Source organism: Nuphar pumila, chromosome 2, assembly GCF_984573655.1.
Source record: "Nuphar pumila chromosome 2, dmNupPumi1.hap1.1, whole genome shotgun sequence".
NCBI classification, from domain to species: domain Eukaryota; kingdom Viridiplantae; phylum Streptophyta; class Magnoliopsida; order Nymphaeales; family Nymphaeaceae; genus Nuphar; species Nuphar pumila.
Genome location: NC_143250.1, coordinates 65,854,765 through 65,865,107, shown reverse-complemented (window position 1 = coordinate 65,865,107; position 10,343 = coordinate 65,854,765). Strand labels below are relative to the sequence as shown.

Sequence of the window (10,343 nt, the reverse complement as noted above, 5' to 3'; positions counted from 1 at the left end):
TCCGGGTATGATTTTTTTCTTAAGGTGCATACAATTGAACCTGAGTCCAGAATAGGTATTAGCATCTCAAATTATATTCGGGTTTGATCTGACATGAATCGGAACCAAACTCTACCCGTCGACACCCCTACCCACTAGGGAGTAGGAGCGTAGTCATATATCTCGTTCTCTAACAAATAATCTTGTGAAACTATGGGCATGTTTGGAAGCGAGAAATGGTAAGAAAAAAAGGATAACTTTTCCAACCATTCCACGCGAGAGAAATCTTTTTAAAGGAAAGTTTTTCGAGGGATTTTTGATAGAAAAAATCCCTTTAGAAGTGCGGGAATTTTTATTATCAAAAAATATTTTTGATTAGGGCAAAGCTGCCACAAGAAAAGCTTCATTCATCTTAATCTTCCTCCCACCCACCATCATTTATCGGTCTCCCTTTGATGCATCGCCTCAGTCAGAACATTCTCTACCTCAAACTGAGATCTTTGCTTCCTAAAAGCAATCGGCATAAGGTAAGAAGAATATGATGGCATTTACTACTACTACTATTTACATGCACCTGTCTTTTTCTCTGTACTAGTAATACCTAAAAAGCTCTTTGACCAATTAGGAAGCAGATCGGGTCATGCTGAACATGATGAGCCTTTTGCTCATTGCTAAAATCCCAACCAACCATTGTAGTTTTCGGATGAATGCCAGGTGGCACTTAACGTTTCCGTTAAGTGCCGTCAATTTTTTTAATGAAAAGGTTATTAAAAAAAAACGCATACCTCCATTTCCGTCTCGTTTTCCTTTTCCCTCTCTGTTGGTCGTTCCGTGTTCGCTCTCCCTCCCTCTCTGATCTCTGCAGCCAACCCACCACCCGTGCCACTGCCGGAGATCCCACCGCCTGCACGCCGGAGGAAGCCCATGCTCACATCGTATCCATGACCCTCTCCCACCCGCATAATAGAGGTATGCTCTTTCCTCGATCTGCCTCTCTCTTTCCCTTGACCCAGCCAGCTCCTTTCCCCCCTTTTTCGCACTCGCCTCCCTCTCTTTCTCCTTCTCTCTCCCTTTCCCTCTCCTTCCCTGTAACCGGAAGACCAGCAGAGCATGGCTGGAGCTCGAGAGCAGCCTCGCCGGAGCTCTCTCACCCCAGCTGTTTGCATGTCGGTCGGCTGTGGGTCGATCCGTTTTCATGTCGAACCGCCCGCACTCAGCGCCAACCGCGGTTTCAAGAAATCCAATCACTACTTCCCTGGTAAGTCCCTCCCCCTTCCCTTTCCGTTCCCCTTCTTCTCTCGTCTTTGTTATTGCGCGATGACCGTCTCTTTTTAACGAAATGAAGCGTTTCTTTCTTAAGCATTGCCACCATTCCAATGATCCTGTTGTGGTTTCTTTCTTAAGCGTTTCTTCTTCTCTCTTTTTAACGAAATGATCCTGTTGTGGTTTATGATTGATAGGTGAATTTAAGCATTGCCACCATTCCAATGTCTCATCAATTTGGTTGGAATTCCTAGGCAGAAGGATTAGTGCAATTATCATTTTTCTGGGGATATTCCTTAAGCCAGTTGCCTGGTGGCTGTCAGGCAAAGTTTTTTGGTGTCAGGTCAGTTTTAATGCCTATGCTATCCTAGAACATTTGAAGCTGGAAGAAGGATTTCATACATCAAGTGCTAACTTTTTATGCGCATAATCATTTTGAAGATCTGCATTGTTGTATACTATGCATTTGGTATATTATTTTCTTATTTTTGTTTCAGTGGAATTCAGTTAATATTTGAATTTTGCACCAAAAAACCTCTATTTGATATTCTATCTATTGATTTGAATTATGATGAGACTTTCTGCATTTTTCATATAGTTTATGTAACGAATCTCTCTTTTTCTTCATATATGTGTTCTTCATCATATCTTTCTGAATGTGTGAATTTTCTTACTTATTAGTAGAATAACACAATCAACATATCAATGATTGAATCATTTTGCTGCCATTTCTCCATTGGAGGTGGTTAATTCTCCTTCATAATCTTTCTCCATTTCATTTCTCTGATCATTTTGTTGCTGGCTATTTTACTAAATATTCACCTGTGTGGTATCCCTTGTTGACACAATAGATATCAACATGGACATGAGACGTGACAACATTTCATGGTCACAATCAAAATTCCAGAAGCATGATCAAAACGGTATTTAATTTTGTCCTCTTTTTTGTTACAATGATTCTCTGTTTGTCCTTCAACATTCTTGAATTTTTCCGACATGACTACATTCACATTTCTTTATGATCTTGAGACTTGGTAACTTGCAAGAATTTGGAGTTTTAAACACTACATATTTGGAGAAGCACCCTGAACTGTTAAACACTACATGATGTAGTTGTCACACCAGCATAATCCGAAAGATTTAGCTTCAAGACTCTATTGAGGGTTTATATTTGGCTTCCATTGATCCAACTGGATTGTTTGAGTTCATACTAGTTGTTCTCATTGTGGAATCCATTTTACATCATCAATTTCAACCTATGTCACATGGATATGGACGTGGGAATGAGACACAATGCGGATAGGCTTGGTATGACACAGCAGTTCTCAAAAACTAGGACATGAAGACATGGCTATATACACATAGATATGTGGATGAGAGAATGAGATACCATGTGGATAGGCTTGGTATGGCCAGAGTTACCGAAAACGCCTAGGCAAGTGGGGAAGCACGTTTCGGAAGCGCAAAACGTCGCGCTTCCAAAACACACTGGGAAGTGCCAAAAATTTTTTGGACACGTTTCTCATTTATGGTAAATGTGTTCCCCTTTTATGGGAAACACGCTTCCTTCTCGCTTCCCCCACACTTCCCCCTCGCTTCACTCCTTTCTTTCATTTTTTATATTTATTTTTTATTTTATTTTATTTTCTCTTTTTTCGCTTCCCCCTCGCTTCCTAGGTGGCTTCCGAGATGATTCCTGGTTCTCTTCCAAGTCATCACACTCTTCCCGCTTCCTAAAATTTTGAAAGTGCCTCGCTTCCTGCTTTCTCGACTGGCAACTTTGGGTCCGACACATCAGTTCTCAAAAATTAGGACATGAAGACATGGCTATACACGCATAGATGTGCACACACACACACACACACACACGCATATGGCAAGCTTTATTTGATGAATCTAACTTTAGAACTTTAGATCGGGTGGTTCTGTCATAAAAACATAATTTTTTCAATCATGAAATTTTGGCACATTGTGGGCTGTTGAATTTTGTAGTCATTGAAAATTGTGCCTGTACAACACAACTGGACAATCTAGAATGTGTTTTTGAACAAACAAACCGTATAGATCATATCCATAGGGCTTAATCCAAGAAAAAATGTGAAATTGTGAACGGTCTGTTCCTACTAGAGTGTACGGTAAAGTCGAGGATAGTATACACTCAAACATATTTATTTATTTATGTATAAATTCTAACCTAAATCTATAAAACATGAATATCATCTCAATTGCAAACTCTCGAACAACAATTCTAAACCATTATAATTAAAATCATCAAATAATAAAACCAAGTTAAAATTGAAATGTAACATATTGATAACAAAATTTAAAAGAAAAAGAGTGCAAGTGAATTCAAAATAAGTGGCTAAGATCATAAAAGGTAATAGATGAAGTTAATGTCAGTATGATAACTGTGTATGACACTTGTTTGACTGTGTCTATGAAGTGCCCTGGTGTTTCTGAGTGTTGTGTCATGTCAACATGGGATATGCATGTTAACTGAAGTGTCCATGTGGCCACAGCAAGAAATACAGGAGCATACTCTTGTTGTGAGCTCAAACTTTTTAGTTCATTTTGAGTGTATAAAAATCACTCGATTTTGTTCCTTATTGTGCAGGAAAGTTCTTGAGGTTGGGGTCTTTGCTTGGTCCATGGATACTGCACTTGTTCCTACTGTAGCTGGATTTCTTCCCAGGCTTGTCTTATCAAGAATTCTGGTATCGGTCTTTCTACAGATATCCTTTTACCTTTTTCACCTCCACTTGATGCTAAACAGGGAATTTGTGTTGAGTCATGTCTGAAATTTTTTATTTCGTCACTTTAACCTTGAAGAGAACAAGTTCCAATGAGTTTCCCCTTGTTTCAGTGTTGGAATACAGTTTAAAATTATTCAACATAAAATATTTGTAAGAATAACTGTCAGTAGGATGCTCACTTTGCTTAAAAACTTCTCAGATTGCCACCAGGCTTTCAATTTGAAATTGGACAAATTAGTGCTGTATTTCAACTTTAATGAATTTCATATTTTAATTTGAATGTCTGACTTATTTGGCATGCGTCACTGTGTCCTGCACACAAATGTCTGATGCTGATTTCCATTTGTGGTAGCAGTAAAAGAAAAAATGAAAAAAACTGCAGCTGATGAAAGTCATTGCTTTTCCGTGGTTACTTCTTAAGGTTTAGATCTATTATGTTATGCAGAATAGGTTCACCAGGTTAGGGATATACTGATTGAAAATTTGTCCGGGCCTGACTGCATACTTTTCATTTCTTGAGCCTTCTTACTTTGGCTAAGTGACTAAGTCAAACAGGAGAAGCACTCTGAACTGTTAGCTGTCTGATAGGCTGTATGTTATGTGGTCTTCTTGTTAAATGAGATTCAGAAGTTTATTTGCTTATATGCTAGCTGTTACTTATTGGCGTATCTTTCATATTCTTTTCCTTCCGTGCACTGAATATCAGTTATATGAAGAGGCTGAGTGCCTGGCAATAATATCAGCTGCAACTGATATTATTGCCAGGTAACCTATTTGGGTAACATTTTTTTTTCTTTTCCTTTTTTCTAATCACTGTGTTTTGAGGACCTTGTGTGTTGTATATATAATATTGATTGGCTTGCATAGGTACGCAGAACTATACCTCCAGTGGAATGATCTAGAGCTGTTTGGTTTGTTTTTGGCGGTCTAAGCATTGAAAGTGTTGCAGGGATGTGGAACCTGTATGTGTTAATCTTTGGAAATGGTTCTCAGGCAGTTGTCAGTTTTATTTGTTGTAGGTATACTTCGAAATATTTTGCAAGAAAATTAAAATTCATGGTTTAGTTTTGTCAGTTTTATTTATTTTGCATTGACCACTAAACCACTAAAAAGCATCCTTAAAAGGGAAAAAAGAACCACATATACATTAGTTTACTAATGTATATGTTGTTCTTGTGAAAATCTTAGCAGAACCACATATACACATAGCAGTATACAGGTCAGATTTCAGCTATTCAAAAGCCAGCTCTCACTAAAAATCTAATATTAGAGATCAGATGCCAAGATATGCCAAGATACTCTTTACTTTCGTGTATCAAATTTGAGCCTCCAAGATGTACATCACAGTTTCAAAACATCAAAAGTAAATAATAACCATGGCAAACAAGTTACCTTAGATAAGGAAGCCATTAATGCTTTCTTGGCATTGCTTTGAACAAGGGACGGTCCGGATTTTCGGATGAGCAAAAGGGTCATTTTTTAAATGACATGATCTGCTTCCTTTTAAGTTGCCAAACAAGACAAAATATTTTATCATTTCTTCAGCACACTGAATCTGGGGAAAGATACTATTGCACATATGCACAACCACCAATAATAAGTTCACAAACACAAAATACGGCAGCTGCAACTGGGTCATGGACTTCAAAAAGGTGGAGTTATAGTCAAACAAAACTGCCCAAGGAACTTATATGACATTGCTTTATTGTGAGCCCCTTTTATCCATACCTGCATCTGTCATAAGTAAAATATATTTAAACCAAGTATGACGAATGTAGTTAACTAGTATTAAAAAGCAAAGACAAAGAATGAAAAGTTGTCAGCACATTGACATGGCTTAAGAAAGACAGCTAGAGCACAAGCATGGGAAGACATATATATTGCAAGTGTTTGCCCATTACTCTTCACTTTCTTCAGCTTCCTCAAGAAGTACCTGACCAAAATGCATTCTCTCAACATTGAACTTACAATAGAAATAAGAGAAAAAAAACATGGAGTCATACCTAGAGTACCTTCATTATGGGTTTTTTTGTTCTTGAAATTGCATCTACACATAATATACAAAATCAATATTCGAAAGAATAGTGTAAATTTCTCATATTAAAGATAAAGATATTACCATTAATTGTGTACAAGTCAACGCACTAGGACCAACTTAAAGAAAACTATAAGAGACAGCGGGAGCGTGACCACCATGAACTTTATGCATCTGACATTTAAAAAAGTAAATTTTACTAAAGATATGTAATAGACAAAGCAAAATATTTATTCATCTATTTTCAATATCACATGAAAATAAACTTACTTGTGAATTGTCTAAAACTTGCTTTTGTCTGTTGTCAAATGTTGCACGCTTTTGTAGCCTTTTTTTTATTCCCCTTTTCAAGTGCACTTTTGTGCCTACGAGTGCTTTTATCACAAGTTTTCCTCTTCTTAATACCACTAACCTTGATTGTGTTTGCCTTTTCATACTCAACCACATTAACTTCACAATTGTCATATATAACATCTTTAAAGGAACATGTTTGCTGAGTAGACAAAGAAGGCTGCAACTCATTCTCCATGTTGTCTATGACTTCACTTGGGGCTCTAACTTCACTACTTTGATGCACCTCACTTGTTTTGAATGGTTTCCGACTAGCTTTGTTCTTAAACATTTTATCCAATGTACCCATCATGATCAACTCTTGTTTTTCAATATATTGATATGCGTCCTCACTATCAGAAGCCTTTGCTGCAATTTTAATAAAAGAATGCTAAATATAGAGAAACTACAGATAGCCATGCAGGTGATTATCGTGTTGGCCACTATTAAATGAAGATCACACCCTCCTGCAAATCAGGATCAGTTACTAAAAGCAAACAGATCCTAGATGGCAATAAATCAAATATTGTTACTAAAGATAAAATGCCTAACCAAAATAGTGTCACAGATAAGGATGACAAAGATCTATAAAGTTGCAGGATATAAAATGTAACATATAGGAAAATAATTAAAAAGAGATCGTTTAGTGGACGTAGGCTCAACAGTCGAACCACTTTAAAATTTTGTGTGCCTTTCTTTCTCATTGCTTTCTTTTCCATGGTATCAGAGCACCATGCTGCTTGATTGTTCACAATTCGATGGCGTCGCAAGGTGCATCCTCATCAACGTTGATTGGCTCTCAGCAAACATGTGCCCTCTTCCCTAATCTCTCTGCTCCCAACAACCTACAATATTTTTTGTCAGTAAAACTTGGAAAAGTCTATTTGTCTGTGTATTGTTTGTGTACTCTTTAATTGTCTGTGTATCCTTTACTTGTATTTGTTATTTTGTATTCCGGGTCTGGATAATATATCAGACTCGATCCATATTGTAAACGACTGATATATATACATGTTTTAGGTTACAAATTCATTATTGAAAATCGTGACAGTCGCAACTCCTCCTTTCTCTTTCATCTCTCTTTTCACGTATGAGAGATCCTAGTGAAATCTAACATGGTATCAAAGCAGAGATCCATCTAGGGCTTCGAAGCTGCTTCCAAAAGGTCTGACCTGAGAGATCGACTTGCATCCAATCAAGAGGTTTTCTTCTTCCACACTTTTCTTTCTTCTTCTTCTTTCTTTCATTTACTCCTCTACTATTTTTCGTGCCTGAGTATTCAGATTTGACGTGAATTTGCATTAGACCTGAAAGGCTCTATTTCTTCTTTCTCCCAGTTCTTCTTTCTATTCGCGTCTCACAACTTGTCTTGAATATTCAGATCTAATTGTGTACATGTGTCAGATCTGAAATATTCAATCATTGCATCAGATCTCAAATTTTCTTGATCGTGCATATTCTCTGTCTCGCACTTCCTCATTCTGTCATATCTGAAATACTCAGATCTGATCGTGAATACTCTTGGTCTCGCAATTCCTATTTCTGCCAAACCTTGTCTGAAACAATTTGCTCTGATCTTCCATCAGTATCTGATCTACATTACCATATTTCTTGATTGCTGAATCACACAAATTGTTGGGCCTACAAATCGTTGTGTCTACAAATCGCTATGTCCACAAATTGTTGTGCCTACAAATCGTTGGGCCTACAAATCGTCGTGCCTATAAATCGTTGTGCCTGCAAATCGTTGTGCATGAAATGCACTTGTTGTCAAATTCCATATTCACGAAACTCTTTGTTCTTGAACCAACATAGTTTCCATCTGCGATTTATTAAAGTTTGTTCGGCGTGAGCTGTTCTGCTCCCTTTCCTGCATCTATCACAGTCGTAAAAAAAAGGCAAGAAGGGACGACCAACAAGTTTATCAAGCAGTGAACTGTGCATCTCGTGAATACCTTGTTAACTTTTAAGATATGGACTCCTCCCATTCTTTCCACTCTGGTCTCTCTTCGAGTTTTCTCAATCAACTTGTTTCTGAAAAATTGACTACCTCAAAATTCTTGATTTGAAAAGACAGATCATTCCTTTTATAAGGAGTCAAGGTCTCTTAGGTCACCTAGATGGAACCGCTTCAGCTCCACTGGAATTCGTTGCACGAGAAGAGAATGATGATAAATGGGCAATTTCTATTGTGTATGTCAAAACTACAGAATATCTCAACTGGGAAAAGAAAGATCAGTTAGTGGTCGCGTACATTACCTCTACACTCTCAAGAGGTACTTATTGCAATTCCTGACAATTATACAACCATGCAACTTTGGGAGAGACTGGTTCAGACATATTCACAAGTTTCTCAAGCAAGAATGATTTTTCTCAAGAGAGAATTTCAGCTACTGAGAAAAGATTCCATGACTATCATGAAATATCTAAACAAGATGAAGACCATCACAAATCAACTTGTATATGATGTGTTGTGAGCGACAATGATATGGTATAATAAATCTTGAGTGGATTGGGATCAAAATATAACATGATTGTTACTTCATTAATGTGTTTGCCTGCTCTTCCCACCTTTGATGAGCTTCAGGCTAAATTAATTCAGTATGAAATGACCCTGAAAGGCTTTTCTGAGGATAATCACACTCATATGAATACCCAAGAGGTCTTTGCCACACTAATGACTTATGGTTGAGGACGAGGGCGAGGAGGACAAGGGAAAAATGGACACGGGGGACATGGATTACTTCCTACACCCACCGTTACCCAGGGATCATGACTCATTCCCACGTGCTTCTTTTGCAACAAAAGGGGGCATATCAAGGCGAATTGTTGGCATAATCCTGAAAATAAATAAAAGTCCCATCAGGAAACATCCAAAAGGAAGTTCAGCAACACCAAAGACAGTAAAGAGATTAAAGAGTTGTTAATATCTGCCTTGTCGGGATTGAATCTAAAGCAAAATGAACAAGGATCTTGGTTCGTTGACTCTGGGGCAACAACTCACGTGACCAGTGATGTAGGTAAACTTTTCAAACCTATTCCCTATTTTGGAAAAAGTAAGATTGTCACTGGAGATGGATCTTCCCACCTTGTTACTCACATTGAAAAGTCTATCATCCTCATGTCACATTCTACTCTTGAACTCTTCAATGTCCTTCATGCTCCCAATATCAAGAAAAATAGTCTATGTTTCTAAACTTGTTGATGATAATCATGCTTCAATCGAATTTGCTCCCTTCTCTGTGCAGGTCAAGGACCTTCGCACGAGAAAAACATTCGTTGAAAGAAAGAGACAAGGCAATATGTATGTCTTTCAAGAAGACCCATGTCATTCGGCCTATCCGGCTCACCCGGATTTGAAGTCTCTATTAGAGTTATATCTTTCTGAAAATGTTCTTAGTATTTCTGAATGTAATAAGCCTTCTCTATGTCATAATTGTTTAGGACATTGTGGGAGTCATTTTATTGAGAAACTTGTTTCTAATAATCTCATTCCAAAAGAAAGTCTCAATGTGGGAGAGAGAAGTCAAAAGTGTTCCAGTTGTCTTTTATGCAAGTCATGTATTACCTTTTCGTTCCATTAATAAGATAGCTTCAAAACCTTTTGAGATAATATGTTCTGATGTATGGGGGCCTGCTCCAGTCATCTCTGGATCTGGAAGCAAGCACTATCTAATTTTTGTTGACAGTTACTCTCGATATACCTGGATATACTTCATGAAAAATAAGTCTAAAGTTTTTCTTTTGTTTCAGAACCTCCTGTCCTTAGTAAAAAATCAATTCTCCGAGTCCATTCAATTTTTTCAATGTGATGGAAGAGGGGAGTTCACATTCAGTGACTTCATTTCCATTCTTCAAAATAATGGGATAGCAATAAGAGTGTCATGCCCTCACACACCACAACAGAATGGGATTGCTGTGTGCAAACATAGTCATATTGTTGAAAGTGCGATGAGTATGCTTCATGACAGTCATCTTTCCAT

The 10,343-nt window shown here is 37.7% G+C and overlaps 1 long non-coding RNA gene across 3 annotated transcripts; it reads left to right on the top strand.

Annotated features, from left to right (window-relative positions):
• Positions 1 to 792: 792 nt before the first annotated feature.
• On the top strand, positions 793 to 4,276 carry LOC149845620 (uncharacterized). Of its 3 annotated transcripts, none has more exons than XR_016430457.1 (4): positions 793 to 1,237; positions 1,440 to 1,585; positions 2,094 to 2,165; positions 3,857 to 4,276. It is a non-coding gene; the product is annotated as an uncharacterized LOC149845620 (long non-coding RNA). The 3 variants fall into 3 exon arrangements; XR_016430459.1 differs by having other exon boundaries at positions 843 to 948; XR_016430458.1 differs by lacking the exon at positions 2,094 to 2,165.
• Positions 4,277 to 10,343: the final 6,067 nt, after the last annotated feature.